The 15,800-nt window shown below is 45.0% G+C and overlaps 1 protein-coding gene across 3 annotated transcripts in view; it reads left to right on the plus strand.

Annotated features, from left to right (window-relative positions):
• The window catches only part of LOC109281622 (uncharacterized), a 305,799-nt gene that overhangs the window by 52,161 nt on the left and 237,838 nt on the right, over positions 1-15,800 (plus strand). For 2 of the 3 annotated variants that reach the window (XR_009459789.1, XM_059721869.1), the window contains exons 2-3: positions 500-562; positions 1,535-1,598. The gene's annotated coding sequence lies outside the window, so the exon portion shown is untranslated. Of the gene's footprint in view, positions 1-499; positions 563-1,116; positions 1,325-1,534; positions 1,599-15,800 lie in introns of those variants that run through there. The other variant, XR_002088312.2, reaches the window with a different exon arrangement.

Consider the following 15,800-nt stretch of genomic DNA (forward strand, 5'->3'; position numbering starts at 1 on the left):
GTAAGGCTGCTGGGAGCAGACCAGGTGCTGGCCCTACTCTACTCTGAGCAATCTGCTGCATGCCAGAGCATATGTGCAGGAGTGTTCCCTGGGGACAAGTAGCAGCACCACTGCTATGTATCACTGCTGTTTGTCCCTGGGGAAACACATGTGCATTGGTCTGGACAGGCCCATTGTTTCTAACGTAGGACATCTCACAGGGGCCATAGATACTGATTTAATCAGGTACCAGAAGTAGCATAGCTACTCAAGCACAGTGCTCTTCTTGTATTAATTAGAATTTCTTTAAATTCTTAAGAACAGTTTTTGAATTTCTTGTAGGAAAAGTCAATAAATGTAACAATCTGAACAACTTCAAAATTCTGTATATATATTGGATTTCAGAAAGGCTGTTTGGGATTTTAATGGAGTTTTCTAGCTATTGACCTTATGCTTTATCTGAATGTTGCGCAAATATAATCTACTGGCAAAGTGTTTAGATAGACTTCATTTTTTTCAGGTGTTTACAAGTCAAAGATACACCCGAGGAAATGTTATTTTTCCGAAGTCATGTTATGTTCTGGTAAGTAATAACATCAGTTGATTGGAGGGAGAGGAGGGAGTGTAAATACAGAATCAGTAAGCTATATTCATAGTAAGTTAATTTTGTGTTTTCATAGATATTTAATATAAGTTAAATACACCTGGATGCAGATGTAAAAGCAGACAACAAGCTTAATTTAAGCTATCAATTACAAAATATGAACAAAGATATGTAGTAAACATTTTTCCTTTTTTGAGATATTTACTATATTTCTCAAAAAGCATCTATGCTAAATGGCAATAAGCAGACATGTGTACCTTAATTAATATGTGGCTTATAGTATTTTTACAACTTGCATTATTTTTGCTGTTTTTGAGAGAATGATTTAATTTATGCCTCAGTAAGACCTGAATGACTAGGTACAAGGCAGGCAGAGGATGTGGCTTTAGAGTTATGTTTAACTAGGAGGCAGAACAGATATCACACCTCTGACTTCTACTGCCAGCCCATTTCTTGTAGGAAGGGAGAAATTTTTCTCCAGAGAAGGAATGTAGCCGTATACAAGTGGGTTTAAAAATTAGTTGGTCCAGCAACAGGGGGCTTCAGTCAGCTGGTACAGGGATGAGGATGGAAATGACAATAGGTGAAAGTAAAAACAGCTAAAGGTAAGAAAGACCAAAATGAAGCCTGAAACTGGGGCCAAGAGATCAGCCTACAGAAAAATCCAAGAAGATTCATAGCCAGCTGGGTGACTGGTCATACCATGGCAGAAGGCATGATCACTCTGTCAAACAATACAAGGTAACAGAGCAGAGCTTTTTATCATTTCAAGCTTCTACTATAAGTGCAGTAAGGTACTTCGGGAGTATGTAAATAGAGCAAGGGGATATTTGAGCTCATAACTTGACCAGAGAGTATTAATTTGTATGTTAGGGTGTTAATAATTCCTTGTGTTGCATTATTGTGTAATTCCTTCTTTGTGCTTAATTGAGTTTTGTCTATGCTTTACAGCTTAGTATAATACTTACTCCTGGTCCTAATTTCTGCCTTCTCAAAGATTGTAGAAGAAAGCCTGGTAGGTATCTGTTTTTCTATTTATCATTTACTTAATGAAAACTGGCCAAACTGAACTTGTATTACCTTGAACTCTTAGAATACAAGCCTGGGTGCCACAGAGACTGAGTGCCACAAAGTCTTCTACATGGCTTGGTAGAGTAGCTCTCTGGCTCATATTTGCTATTCTTTGTCATTGACTTTTCTGAAATCTTGGTACTGATTCCATGGCACAAAATGCAGCTGTTGATGAATGATAATTACTTTGTTATGGGAGGGGGGGGGAGTGTCTTTATTTACCCTTGTTCATACTTACAGTCTTTCCAGGAGAATAAGACCCAAGAAATGTATTTTCTTCTAACTCCTCAAACTAGAGTGTCCTGTTGTTTAACTGGAGTTAGTTCTAGAGATTTCCCCTCTATTCTCTCACTTCAGTAACCTTTAATCGCTTTTTCATCAATTTTCTTGTAACCTAATAAAATCTACAAGGCAAAGAGGGAAAAACACATGTAAGTTTAGAACATAATTTTGCCTTTGAATGCATATGCCTTCCCTCCGAACACTCTCTACCAGACTGTGCCAGACAGTAGCTATCTACATACCCTGCATGGCTTTTGTGTGCTCTATCTCCCAATCTGTTAGCAGTACACCTGTTTTTGTGCAGTGCCTGCAGAGATGCTGTCAGCATTTTCTCTTAGAATTGCAAAACCACAGCTACATTGCTCCCAGTTTTGGAGCAGCATGGTGTGTCTGTTGCCTGGCAGGGAAATATGTGGTGTAGATATGACCTAGGACCTCTTTTGACCTCCTGCATAACACAGGCTGTAGAATTTCACCCATTAATTCCTGAAGTGACTTCATCCTAGAGCTATAAACTTCTGATCTTGAGGTTTTCATTGAGAATGACAATAAAATGCAGCAGAACATGTCTGGTTCAGCTGAAGTCTTATGACTCGTTTATACTTCCATTGACTTAAGTGGTGCAGTGCGCATGTCATTGATGTGACAAACTAATAAATTTCCAGGATTAGATCTGAAGCTGTTGCTCACTGAATATGCTCCTTTACATATTCAAAGGAAGTGAATTTCTGAAAAATCAATACTCTTCTTCAAATGAAAAGTAATTCCTCAATGAAAAATCTGCTAACTGGTACATTTAGTGTGACCTTTAGAGCTGAACACAGTGTGCTTACGCTTGCTGTTTTCCAACACTACATCCCTTAGTGCCTTAGCAAGATTCATTTGTTGACTATATGATGAAAAATATGAGGCATTTTTCAGAATAATTTAAATATCAATACATAGTTTGTCTTTTGTTGAGTCATGCTGTGTTAACCCATGCTTTTAGCATTTAGAATTTCACAACTGGCAGCAGTTTCTTTGGCAGCAGAAAAAAACCCCTATCTCCTAATTATTAATGCATTCTTTTTCAACATATTTTAAAGACTTGTGTTTTATTTTTAATCAGTAATCCATCCACATTCTCAGTCACATGAGTCTAGTCAGAATTCCACAGGTTAGTACTGGTAAATCTTTTCTATCTATGGAAAAATCACACTGGCACATTTCATGCGGGTACATCTTGACTTCTTTTGGTTTGTCATCGCAGAGGCTAGATTTTGCAATGTCTTGCGTATTTCCCCATGCTCAACCCATTCTAGTGACCCAGGGATGATAGGAGCTGTGCTGCCTCTTCTCCCTTCTCCCTGCTTTCTGCCCTCTGCACAGACTGGAGGGACCTTGTCAGCAGCTGTCCACTGCCCAGGGAGCCTGCTCCCTTGCCTGGCAGGGGAGAGTCCAGGCTATCAACCACTGGGCTTTTCTAAGGGGCAACCTAAGGGCCAGCCTTCTAGTGCCCCTGGCTGTAGAGCTCTCCTGTGTAGCTCTCCAGCCAGAGTGTTGTTAATGCCTGTACATACCAAGACCTGATGTATTTTCCAGCTCTAAGCATTTCATAAAAATTCTTAGTACTGGAAATACATGCCTGCTCATACACTCAGGCTTTAAGCTTTCCAATGAGAAGTCCATTTTTCTCTTCTGAAGCCAGTAATTTACTCTACTAGTCATCGGTTATGAATTTTATTGTTTTGCATACTAAGAAATAAATATACAAAGGATATGAGGTAATAACAATAAATCCTATACACAGCACAGAAATAACTACTACTAAATTGAGATAACATATGCCTGCCATTTAAAGGTAAATAGAACATCATAACATTTCAGGAGAGGAAGTGAGGGTGATACTGGAAATCAGAGATGGATGACAGATACAGGAGAAATGCAGTAGAAATCTGTGTGAAAATTCAGGCAGAATACCTATGTAAATATTTCCCTTCCAGAAAGTGTTGTGGGAGTTTTCATGAACACAAATGGACAACATCTCTGACACATGATCATTAAATAGTGCAAATATATCAATTATTACCAACTGAACATTAAGCAACATCATGCTCTCTAACATAAGGCTGGGTCATTGGTTTGATGCTGGCCCAGCAGGAATAATGATAACTCCTGAAATTCACAGGAAATTTGGGGAATTTCCTAGGTAATTAAGGGTAGATAAGAATTAGGTTGTAGAATCTCCATCACTGGGATTTTTTAAGTGCAGTTTAGATAGAGATATTTTGGAATGGTTTAAACAGGGATATTCCTGTCTCATGCCAGGGCTGGACTAAACCTGTGGTGCCCAACTTTTTTTGACAGGTGTGCCATAAGTCAAGCCCCATCCCCTCCCCAAGTACCACTATGATTGTCTGCCTCGCCAAAGGTGTACCTAATGTTTTGTGCTCTGGGGTGCTCGAATGGAGGCAGGGGGCTTGAACCTTCACCTATGTGAAACAGAGTGGGGGCAGGATGCTGCTGTAAGAGGTGTCACAGACAAAAGCCAGGTTAGCCTTTGCCTGGCTCTGCAATTGCTGCAATTTTATATAGTGAGCTGAATTTGGCAGGGGCTGCAGGCCTGGGAGGGGTTAATCTGGCTCTTGGAAGTGACACCTGATACCTTCTCTCCTGGCAGTGTCCTGCCCTCATTCCCTTCCGTGTGGCCAGGGGCTTGAGCCTCCCTGCTTAACATTGTTTCACTTAGCGCTATTTTGCTATAATGCTTATTTGAAATTGATACCTGATTTCACTTAGCGCTCAGCGAGGTTCATTATAACGCTTGTGGTCACAATCTTGGGTCATTAAAAAAAATTGGGGTCACCATCTTGGGTCATCAAATACATTCAGTTTCGCTTAATGCTTGTTTCATTTAACGCTCAGTTTTATAGGAACAAATTAAGAGCGCTAAGTGGGGGTGGCTTGCATTCCAGTGCCTCTTTACTGAACAGAAGAGGCTTGCATGCCATGCACAGCAGTTGCCACTGGTGGTATGCATCTCATCAGTTGGCCTCCACTGGACATGATGACCACACAATGGACCTCCCAGCCATAGTTTTCTATGATTTTGTGATTTAAAGGGTACTCCAAAAATACACAATAAGCCATTACATCATCTAGCACACACACTAAGGTACAGGATTTGCAGATTCCGCATATATATACAGATAAAATATAGATTTGTGCATGAAAATAAATAATTCCCCAGTTTCAGTAAATGTACTGTATATGAATGTTTATGAATGCACAAGTTTTGTAGAAATAGTCTAAGCTCACTGGTCTAAAACCATAATTTCTCTTTCACCTTTGAGCAAGACATTATCCTCCACTTGCTAGTGGCTTTTAGAGAACAGCTGCTGTACCTATGCATACTTCTTCACTCATTTGAATACAGTATAGTGCTTTTAAGGGGCTTAAATTGTTGTTGGTTGTTGTTGTTATGTAGTAATCACTGTTATTATTGGTAATCACTGCATTCATATGTTATGAAATTAGTGACTGTTTCATACAAAACATCTTTTCTATGTTATTCTGTTGGGAGGACCTGGTATTATCTCCTGCATCCATTTGTTAAAAGCTTGTTTTATTATTAAAGTACATGTATTGCTCATTGGCACACTTTCTCTCATGAGCTTCATTATAAAACCAAATGAACCATCTTAGATCTCTAGATGTACTTATCTCTGGAACTCATTTTCTGCTTCTCTGATCCGATATTTTTAATTTGTACATATTTATGATTCCTCTTACCTTTTCTGACTTTCTCTATTCCTTGAGTACAGTGCCTGCATCACTTACAAGATTAATTACTGTTTTTCCATCATTCCTCTGAACTTTGTCTTGTGCCTGTGATGTACTGTAAAAGGTATTAAAAATGAAATAGCTTAAGTATGCATTTGAGTAAGCTGGAGCTGCATATATAGCTATAATCATAACTGTATGAGGCATGCTCTCATAGTAATGAAGAAAAGTATTTCTTCAAAAGCTTTACATGACTACAGTAAATATTTTTTCATCTTAAAAATTTCATATCACTGGGTTGCAGGTGTTTACATGACTGGAAGTTACTTTCCTTAGGTTAAAAGAGTTTCTGTCAGTATTCACATCATGTCCCCTTGAATTAAATAATGCCATTGCTGTTTAGCAACCATAACTACAATATATCTAATCCACAGGACATTGGAGACGACCAAATTGTTGACACAAGGTATTCTGAAATATAAATTAAAGATCATTTCTCTCCAAAAGGATATTGAACTACAGTATACTAGAGTACTCTGAAAAGATTTCATATCTAAACATGAACATTACAAACATTCAATAGTACCATTTTCAGAGTGCACCAATACATTTTTTCTGCTGTACATTGCTAAATCTGTCATAGACTTTCCATATAATCTTTGGCATATCACTTAATCTCTCTGGCACACTTCACCATCTATAAAATATGGATAATACATTCTTTGTTCTATGCTTTATGCAGCTTTTTTAGTTAAACTGTAAACTCTTTGGAGAAGGGATTCACTATACTTATATTTAAGTGAAACATCTAGCATAACAAGGCTCCATATGAATTCAAGAATATTATCTGCTACTGAAATAAATAAAAACATAAATCTATATTTCTAAGATCTGCTAGTTTAGAGCTATTGTGTTCTATTACCATGAGAAATTCTAACAGAATGTTTAAAAATAAGTTGTATGCTTCTGAAATGTAAAGGACGAACTGATTTCACTATGGAAAAAATAGTCAGTGGAATCATATCTGTGCACAGGCTCAGGCATCTTTTATATCTAAGATAGATGTCAGTTGACTTGCATCAAGTGTCTAGAGTTCAGTGAAATTTGACAATATGGTTGTCAAATTTGTGTTGAATTCATCAAATAGTATTGACTGAAAAAGGCATTCAAATTTATGAAAGTTCAGTTTACAGAGATAAAACAAGTAAACAAAAAAGAAAAAAAAAGAAATGAAATATTTTATATTAGGTGGTGCAAACCTCTTTAATTAATGTTCGGTTTAGTTTTTGTTGTTTTTTTTTAATTTTTGGGTAAAACAAACAGTGTTCATTTTGAATCAAAGTTTTATTTGATCATCAAACAAGAACAAGAATCATTTGCACAGTTTTATTTACATCCATTTATGCCGGGTCTCAATTTGCCTGTATTTCACTAAGACTATTTGTTATACACAGATAGTTTTCCTTCACTAGAAGCAACATGGCCACTACTTTGCTGGTTTAATCTGTATTTACCCTCTGAGCTCTTTTCTCATTTCTCTTACATTTATGCTGGTAAAGATTTCATATGTAGACTTGGCCTAAATAAAATTTATCCCTTGCTACTCTATCCCTGCCTCTCCACATGCAAGCCAAGAATAACTCTGGGTATGCAACAATTAGCCAGTGATCAGTTATTACAAGTGACTGCCATTTGTATATAGCTGATATTTTGTTACTCATACTATTTAGCAACATGGAAGACATCTTGTTATGTTTTGTCAGGAACTACTATGGGAAAAGACTTTCAAAATTATTAAGAAAGTTGCACAGGTGAAAGGCAGGTTTATATATGACAGGTGGGAATTTTTAAACCCACTTATCTCTATTTCCAGCTCTAAATTTAAATAGGTTCATGAAGATGTCAACATGCAACAGACTGGAGGAAATGCATCCATCCCAGCAAACAATAGCACAGAAAGTATTAATTATCCATTTATAATGACAATAGACCATTCTTCATTGTTTGGAGTTATTAATGCAAGCCAGTTTTCTTTTCTAGATCCCCATCAATATTTCTCCCTTCACGAATGAGTTATGAGAAGAAAAATACTACAGAGAGTCAGATATTTTTAAGGATTGTTGAGAAGAGTTAGGCTCACATTTTGCAAAATGTGAATATATATATTGACTTAATGACAAGATTTGTCATTTACCATAGGTCTGTTCTAAAAGTCACAGGTTTGATTTCTCCTTCTGTATCACCTCATATATTAGAGCAAGGAGGGATACCAATACAACAAGGATATTTAGGGAAGATTTTGAGAAAGAAGGTATTCACATGAAGGACTGCCTACTCTCAAGCAAGAAATGACTGTTGGGCCTGATGGACTCAAAGATTCTATTATGTTATCATAATTCATTAATACCAAGAAAAGAATCTAAAGATTTCTGTAACTAAACTCAGGTTAATTTAATAAGTAAAACAGCATTTTGGTTCATTTAGAACACTCCTGTTGACAGCAATGGGATCAGCATGTGATTCAAAATGAAAGCAGTAATACCTACTCAGTTGAAGTAGAAACACTGAAACATTAAATTGCTAATCCAGAGGTAGGCAATGTTTTTGGGCCGGAGTGCTGAAACCCCCCCCAATGCCTACCTTGGAAGGTGCCGGAGTGCCAGCATGCCAGAAAAACAAAATGAGGGCAGGGGATACATGGCAGGATGACCTGCTTGTGCCCCTTGTCCCACCCCCGCAAAGCCCCTGCCCTCCCAGCCCTGCTCATGCCTCTTGCCTTGCTCATGCCTTGAACTCAGGCTCTGTAGCTATCAGCACCTACCCAGAACCTGGGCCAGCTTCAAACAGCTGATGTCTCCCTGCCCTGGTCCTGGCCACAGCTGCCTTCCAGACCCAGACCCCCAGAGGAGGTTGTTTGGGGTCTGCCCCAGGCTCTGGGAAGGCAGCAGATATTGATGATGCTGCTATCACCACCGCTTCTGCAGAGCAGCATTGGAACCCAACGTGGCAGGGCACAATGGGGGGCACAGAAAGCTGCCTGCTACTCCAAGCTCCCCACTGCCCTGGCCACACTTTCCCTGCAGGCAGGGGCAGCAGCAAAGTGCACAACCCTGCATGCTGCCCATGCTGCTCCTGTGCACACAGAGGAAGTGTGACCTGGGCAGCGCAGAGCTGGCAGCAGCAGGCAGCTTCCCTGTGCAGCCCCTCCGTGTGCTGCCGCTCTGTGGTCACACATGCTGTGCTCTGGAGGGCCCAGGGGAGGGCGGCAGGGCCAGGAGCGCAGGGCCAGCATTCCCTGCTGCATCACCTTGCACCACTCAACACCAGACCTGCACTGGATTACTCCCTCACAGCTGCTTCACTACATCTGATCCTGCTTTGTTTTCCTGCCTATTGCTCTGCTGCTGAGTGCCTGGCTGGAGGCCTGAGGGGCTCCTGGACTGACCTTCAACAAACAAAGCCCCTCCACTGCTCCAGCCATCTTTTACATCTGCCTCAGCAGCCTTCTCTGTGTCTTTTTGTCCTCCTGTGGTAAGTCCTGTGGCCCACTCCCCATGCCCTGGTGTTTGTCGTGTGGCTGAGTAAGCCAGCTTGAGTCTCCCCAGCCCCTGTGTGTGTGTTCCCCCTCCCACACATTCCCCAAGCATAACTCTCCCAGTTTTTTTACTGTGGGGCTGTAGCTCAGTGAGCTTCATCTTGCTTCCCTGCCCCCCATTTTTCCCACAACCCCAGCCTGCCCCATTAGATTCACCAGCTCCAGTGTATATTTTTGTTTCCTTTACTGTTTTCCTCTCTGCCACATGAAGCAATGGTAGGGCAGGAACCTTCTGGGGGGAAGATCCCTCCACAGAGATTCCTGAAACCCCCACTATGGGGACAGAGCCTAGCCAAGCCCCCAAGGGGATACATGCCCCTGCAGCTCCCACCTTGGAGGCAGAGCCCAACCAACCTCCTCCGGGGGTAGAGAAGCCTTCAACCTCCACTGCAGGGGCAGGTGGGACTCCAGCAGGGAGTCAACAGGGTCAGGGGGGGTCTTCCCTGGACAGGCCTCACCCTGGAGGGGTTCCCAATCCCTCTACCCCACCACCAGGGACTAAGGGCAAGGACAGTGGGAAGCGCTCCTCTTTAACTTCCTCCACAGCTGGGGGTGGGAAGGACAAGGGCCCCACCCTCAAGCCTAGACCACTGGTGCCTGAGGGGACCAGGTGAACTTCACCAGCCAGCAGACCTACTCAGCCTGTCCCTGGCCCTATCCCCGGCCCCACCAACACGGCCCCCTATCAGAGGCACAGCAGCTATGCACAGGCAGCTGTGGGGTGACCTGAACCCATGGGCCTGGACCCTCCACCACTGGCCCTTCCTGCTTGGGTGGTGGGGCCCCCTTTCTGGCACTTACCCGCACGCATGGGGTGAAGTGCCAACTACCCAAGTGGGAGAACCTATACTTTGAGACCTTGGTGCAGGCCCTGGCTCAGCTAGCAGGGGCCCCCAAAATTGTGGTGGCCTCCTGCTTTGATGGCAAGGGGGTCTTCTTCCTTGCCTTGGAGGCTGCCACACAAAAGGTGGTGGGGAGGGGGCTCATGGTGGAGGGTGAGTACATTGCCAATGAGCCCCTAGAAGAGCTGGGGACCATGGTGGTCCTCAGCTCTGTCCCTCCTTATATCCCTAATTGGGCCTAGTTCCCCCAGCTCCAAACCCTGGGAAGAGTTATCTCCCTGGTGGTGGCCCTCTCGCTGGGGTGCTGAGACCCCAGCCTCCACCACATGCGCTCCTTTCATCGCCAGATCATGATTCAGCTGGAGGTGGGAGCATGGCTGGAGGCTGAGGACTGCCTCATGAATCCTTTTCAAGGGGCCCTAATAAGGATTTCTATATGCTGGCAGACCTGCAATGCTTCCAGTGCCATGCCCCGGGGCACTTGCAACATGAGTGCCCCATAGACCAGGTGAGAAAGGCATGAGTGGGTCCCACTGGTGAGAGGGGTGCCTGTACCACCAGTGCCCCTCCCCCCTCAGCCTCCCCTGGCACCCCAGCCCCAACTCCCAGCCCCATTGTGAGCTCAGGGTACTCCACCCCCCCAACCAGGTGGCCAGGACCTGGTTTGCCTATACAGCCAGGTCCTGATGTTCTGCTTTCAGGCCCTGCAGTGACTACTAGACAGTGTCAGTAGCCATGCAACATGGGGCCACCTGGGGCATGCCTTCCTTTGCCACTTCTGGGGGCTCCGGGGCTTCTCTCTATAGGACTGCCAGTAGAGAGGGCTGCCAGATTTCTACCAGGACCTCCTCCAGGCCTGGAGGCTGGTCTCCGCCTCTAGGTCCCATGCAATACTCGCCCAGGGTGCTGACCTGCTCGAGTCCCTCCCCCAGAACCCCCCAGCTAGAGGTGCCAAAAAGCAGAGGTGCCCCAGTTGTAACAGAGGTTGATCCTGGCTGGTGTCACCCATATCAGAGACCTCCTGGACTACGATAGGCAGGAGTGGGTGGACCCCGCTGTGCTGGTCCAGCACATGGGTCTACCCATGGCACATGTGACCTGCCATCTGGTCCAGGATGTGAAATCTGCCCTACCTCCCAATGCCCTTGTCTTTGTTGATTAGTTCCTGTATGGTGGTGGTCCCTGCCCCCTGTGTCCTCCAGCCCACCAGAGCTTGTCGTGGAATTGGTGCCTTGCCCAGCATTGCAGCGCTCCCCGCTCCACCACCTGAGCTGGCTGGAGGACAGAAAATCAGTCCACTTTTCCACCATCCATCATCACCACTTCTACATGTTTGTGCACTGCATGAGCCATCATGCTGCCTTTGCATCCCACCCCGACACCAAGTGGCAGGACCTGCTTGGCAAGGGGATTTCTGCAGCACCTCAGTGGCTGAGCCTGTGCTCCACCCTCATCTCATGAGCCACTGGGGACCTCAGCTGCTGGCTCCTCCATGGAGTCATTGACATGGGCATATATGTGGTGAGCTTCACAGACACCCTGGTCTCCTGCCCCTTCTGTGTGCAGAGGGAGACCCTGGCGCACATGACATTCGAGTGCACCAGGCTGGAGCCCCTCCATCTCCACCTCCAGAACCTCCTCCTGAGGTTCTGGTTGAACTTCACCCCCCACCTTTTTATTTTTGGGCACCAAGTCCCAGGACCTCCTGGTAAACCTCCTCCTGGTCCTGGGCAAGTGAGCTCTTTGCATGATCAGGAAGGAGGCTTTGGCCAGGAAGGTGTCTGGGAACTGCGGGGCTGCTTTCCTGTCACTCGTCCGTGCACGTTTCCGGGCACAGCACCAGTGGGTGGCATCCACCGGCTCCTTGGATGCAGTGGTGCGGCGCAGGGTGCTCTGCTTGGTGTCCCCCTCCAGAGAACTTTTTTTCACATTTTGAACCTTTGACCCCCATGTCACTCCTATGCTTTTCTTCCTTAATTGTCTCCCCAAAAATAAATTATATATATTTAAGCCAAAGGTTGAAAGGTACAACTTATATATATTGTACCTAGGATCCACCTTGTGCTCCTTGTGATGGCCTGCTTTGAACTGTCAAAGTGTGTCCTTTTGGCCCCAAATAGCCAAGAGGTCAGCCACCTTATCTGCCATCCAGCTGGGTTCCCAGTGCTGGCTCTGGACAGGCTCCTCTGCATGGGTCTCATTACTTGTCTCACCAGCAGAGATTCTGGTGTTTCATGTTTATGAATTGCAAATTGTCTGATAAGAAACCCAAATTCACTCATTAAAATACCCAAAATAGTGTTCTTCCACTATTAAAATGAACAGCCAGTATATATAGAGAGTGCAATGTTTTATTGATATATTTGGACAATGTCGGGCAATGTTTTATTGATATATTTTCAAGTGTAAAGCAATTTGGAGTGGGAGAAGTTGGGGGAGTTTGTGGGTGGATGTGTTGTTTGTGGGGGTGATGTTTCAGGGTATGTGGGGCTTGTGTAGCGGCTTGGAGTTTGTGTCTGGGTATGTGGGTGAGGGGTTTGTGGAGGTGACTGGAGACGTGCGTATTGTCAGGGGACTGTGGGTATTGGGGGGCTGTGTGGGAGGGTTGCTCAGGAGGGGTGGGTCCCCTGCCCCCCCAACAGGGTGCAGCCCCCCCCATCAGATGCCACAGTGTCTCTGAAGGTCCGAGCCCCATGCCCTGTGTTGCTTTTCTCTGCAACATTTTTATTTGAAACCTAGAAATCCAGGTATCAAATTTTGAGCTCATGAACACTTTTTCATTCTCAGTGTGCCTCTTGTGGCATCTCAAATTGGTTTGAGACACTGCAAGAGGCATGTGCATGCTCATCTGGACGCATCCTCCCTGTTTGTCCAGATGGTATCTCTTGCTGAATGCTGCTCTTCACACCTTGTGTATGTAACTCCTTGTTTGCTTTTCGTATTCCTTTATGAAAACATCTGAGGTTTTGATGTCCTGCTTTATTTCATCTTCAGTGTTGCAAAACAGTATTAGGGGGTCATTATGTAAGCACATTACATTAACATGATATGAATGCCTTTATTGTGATCTTATGAAGTAGGTAGAATCTTGAAAACATCATGGAAAAAGATCCTTCAAAGAGCTTTCAAGCAAAGCCTGTTGCTAGGAAACTATACTTTCTTTGTGTATCTTCAAAATGACTGGATCATTTTATGCCTGACTTCAAAGAAAAATGGAGGAGAAGAGAGGCAGTAAAGCACATAAAAAATAAATCCATTCAGTGACTTGAAGAGTGATGAGTTAACATGTCCATGGAGTTTATGAATAAAATGACTTAAAGAATATAGCAATGCATTTGGAGAGCTCATATTTCTTTGTTTATCTGTATACAAGGGAGCTACACACTTTATAGCTTCTGTTGACCAAGTGCATGGCAGGAGCTGGGGACCCCACATGTGTTTTCTTCTCTTAAGCTCTTTATAGAGACTGCTTAGAAATCTTCTCAATCTCTTCTCTTCATAGATTCATAGATTCATAGATGTTAGGGTTGGAAGGGACATCAAAAGATCATCGAGTCCGAACCCCTGCATAAGCAGGAAAGAGTGCTGGGTCTAGATGACCCCAGCTAGATACTCATCTAACCTCCTCTTGAAGACCCCCAGGGTAGGGGAGAGCACCACCTCCCTTGGGAGCCCGTTCCAGACCTTGGCCACTCGAACTGTGAAGAAGTTCTTCCTAATGTCCAATGTAAATCTGCTCTCTGCTAGCTTGTGGCCATTGTTTCTTGTAACCCCCGGGGGTGCCTTGGTGAATAAATACTCACCAATTCCCTTCTGTGCCCCCGTGATGAACTTAAAGGCAGCCACAAGTTCGCCTCTCAACCTTCTCTTGCGGAGGCTGAAAAGGTCCAGTTTCTCTAGTCTCTCCTCGTAGGGCTTGGTCTGCAGGCCCTTGACCATACGAGTTGCCCTTCTCTGGACCCTCTCCAGGTTATCCGCATCCTTCTTGAATTGCGGCGCCCAGAATTGCACGCAGTACTCCAACTGCGGTCTGACCAGCGCCCTATAGAGGGGAAGTGTCACCTCCCTGGACCTATTCGTCATGCATCTGCTGATGCACGATAAAGTGCCATTGGCTTTTCTGATGGCTTCGTCACACTGCCGACTCATGTTCATCTTGGAGTCCGCTAGGACTCCAAGATCCCTTTCCACCTCTGTGCCACCCAGCAGGTCATTCCCTAGGCTGTAGGTGTGCTGGACATTTTTCCTCCCTAGGTGCCGCACTTTGCATTTCTCCTTGTTGAACTGCATCCTGTTGTTTTCTGCCCACTTGTCCAACCTGTCCAGGTCTGCTTGCAGCTGTTCCCTGCCCTCCGGCGTGTCCACTTCTCCCCATAGCTTTGTGTCATCTGCAAACTTGGACAGAGTACATTTGACTCCCTCATCCAAGTCGCTGATGAAGACATTAAAGAGTATCGGTCCAAGGACCGAGCCCTGCGGGACCCCACTGCCCACACCCTTCCAGGTCGAGACCGACCCATCCACCACGACTCTTTGGGTGCGACCCTCTAGCCAATTTGCCACCCACCGGACTGTGCAGTCATCCACATCACAGCCTCTTAACTTGTTCACCAGTATGGGGTGGGATACCGTATCGAAGGCCTTCCTGAAGTCTAAGTATACGACATCCACCCCTCCTCCCGTGTCCAGGCGTTTCGTAACCTGGTCATAGAAAGCGACTAGATTGGTCAGGCACGATCTGCCTGCCACAAACCCGTGCTGGTTTCCCCTCAGCATAATTTGCCCTGCCGGGCTCTCACAAATGTGAGCCTTGATAATTTTTTCAAAGACTTTACCAAGGATGGAGGTGAGACTGACTGGCCTATAGTTGCCCGGGTCCTCCTTCCTCCCCTTTTTGAAAATGGGGACCACGTTAGCCCTTTTCCAGTCCTCCGGGACTTGGCCCGTGTGTCACGAGCGTTCGAATATTCCCGCCAGTGGCTCTGCAATGATGTTGGCCAGTGCCTTCTGCACCCTCGGATCGAGCTCATCTGGGCCTGCCGACTTAAAGGCATCCAGTTCTTCCAAGTGACTCTGCACCATCTCAGGATCTACCTATGGAAGTCTGGCGCCTTGCTGCTGCCTCTCTACAACCCCAGTGAGAGACTTGTCGTGCCCCTCACTTAGGAACACTGAGGCAAAGAACTCGTTGAGGAGTTCAGCCTTGTCCCCCCTGTCTGTCACCAATTGTTTCTGCCCATTTAGCAGGGGTCCTATTCCTCCCTGGGCCTTCCTTTTACTCCCAATATATCTAAAAAACAATTTCTTGTTGTCTTTTACTTGGGTTGCCATCCTCAGCTCCATGGTAGCTTTGGCCCACCTAACTGCCTCCCTACAAGCACGAGCAGAGGAGGTATATTCATCTTTAGTGATCTCACCCTGTTTCCACTTTTTATGTGCTCCCCTTTTGGCCCTTAGGCTGCCCTGGATTTCTCTGGTCAGCCATGGAAGCCTCCTGGCCCCTTTCCCTTTTTTGCCTTGCTCGGGGATCGAGGCAAAAAAGGGTTCAGTACTTGTCAAGGGTTCAGTACTTGTTCCCAGCACACCCACTCATCATGTCAAGGGTTCAGTACTTGTTCCCAGCACACCCACTTCTTTTCCCCATTTTTATCATGCTCTTTCATCC

This window comes from Alligator mississippiensis, chromosome 2 (assembly GCF_030867095.1).
Source record: "Alligator mississippiensis isolate rAllMis1 chromosome 2, rAllMis1, whole genome shotgun sequence".
Lineage (NCBI taxonomy): Eukaryota > Metazoa > Chordata > Crocodylia > Alligatoridae > Alligator > Alligator mississippiensis.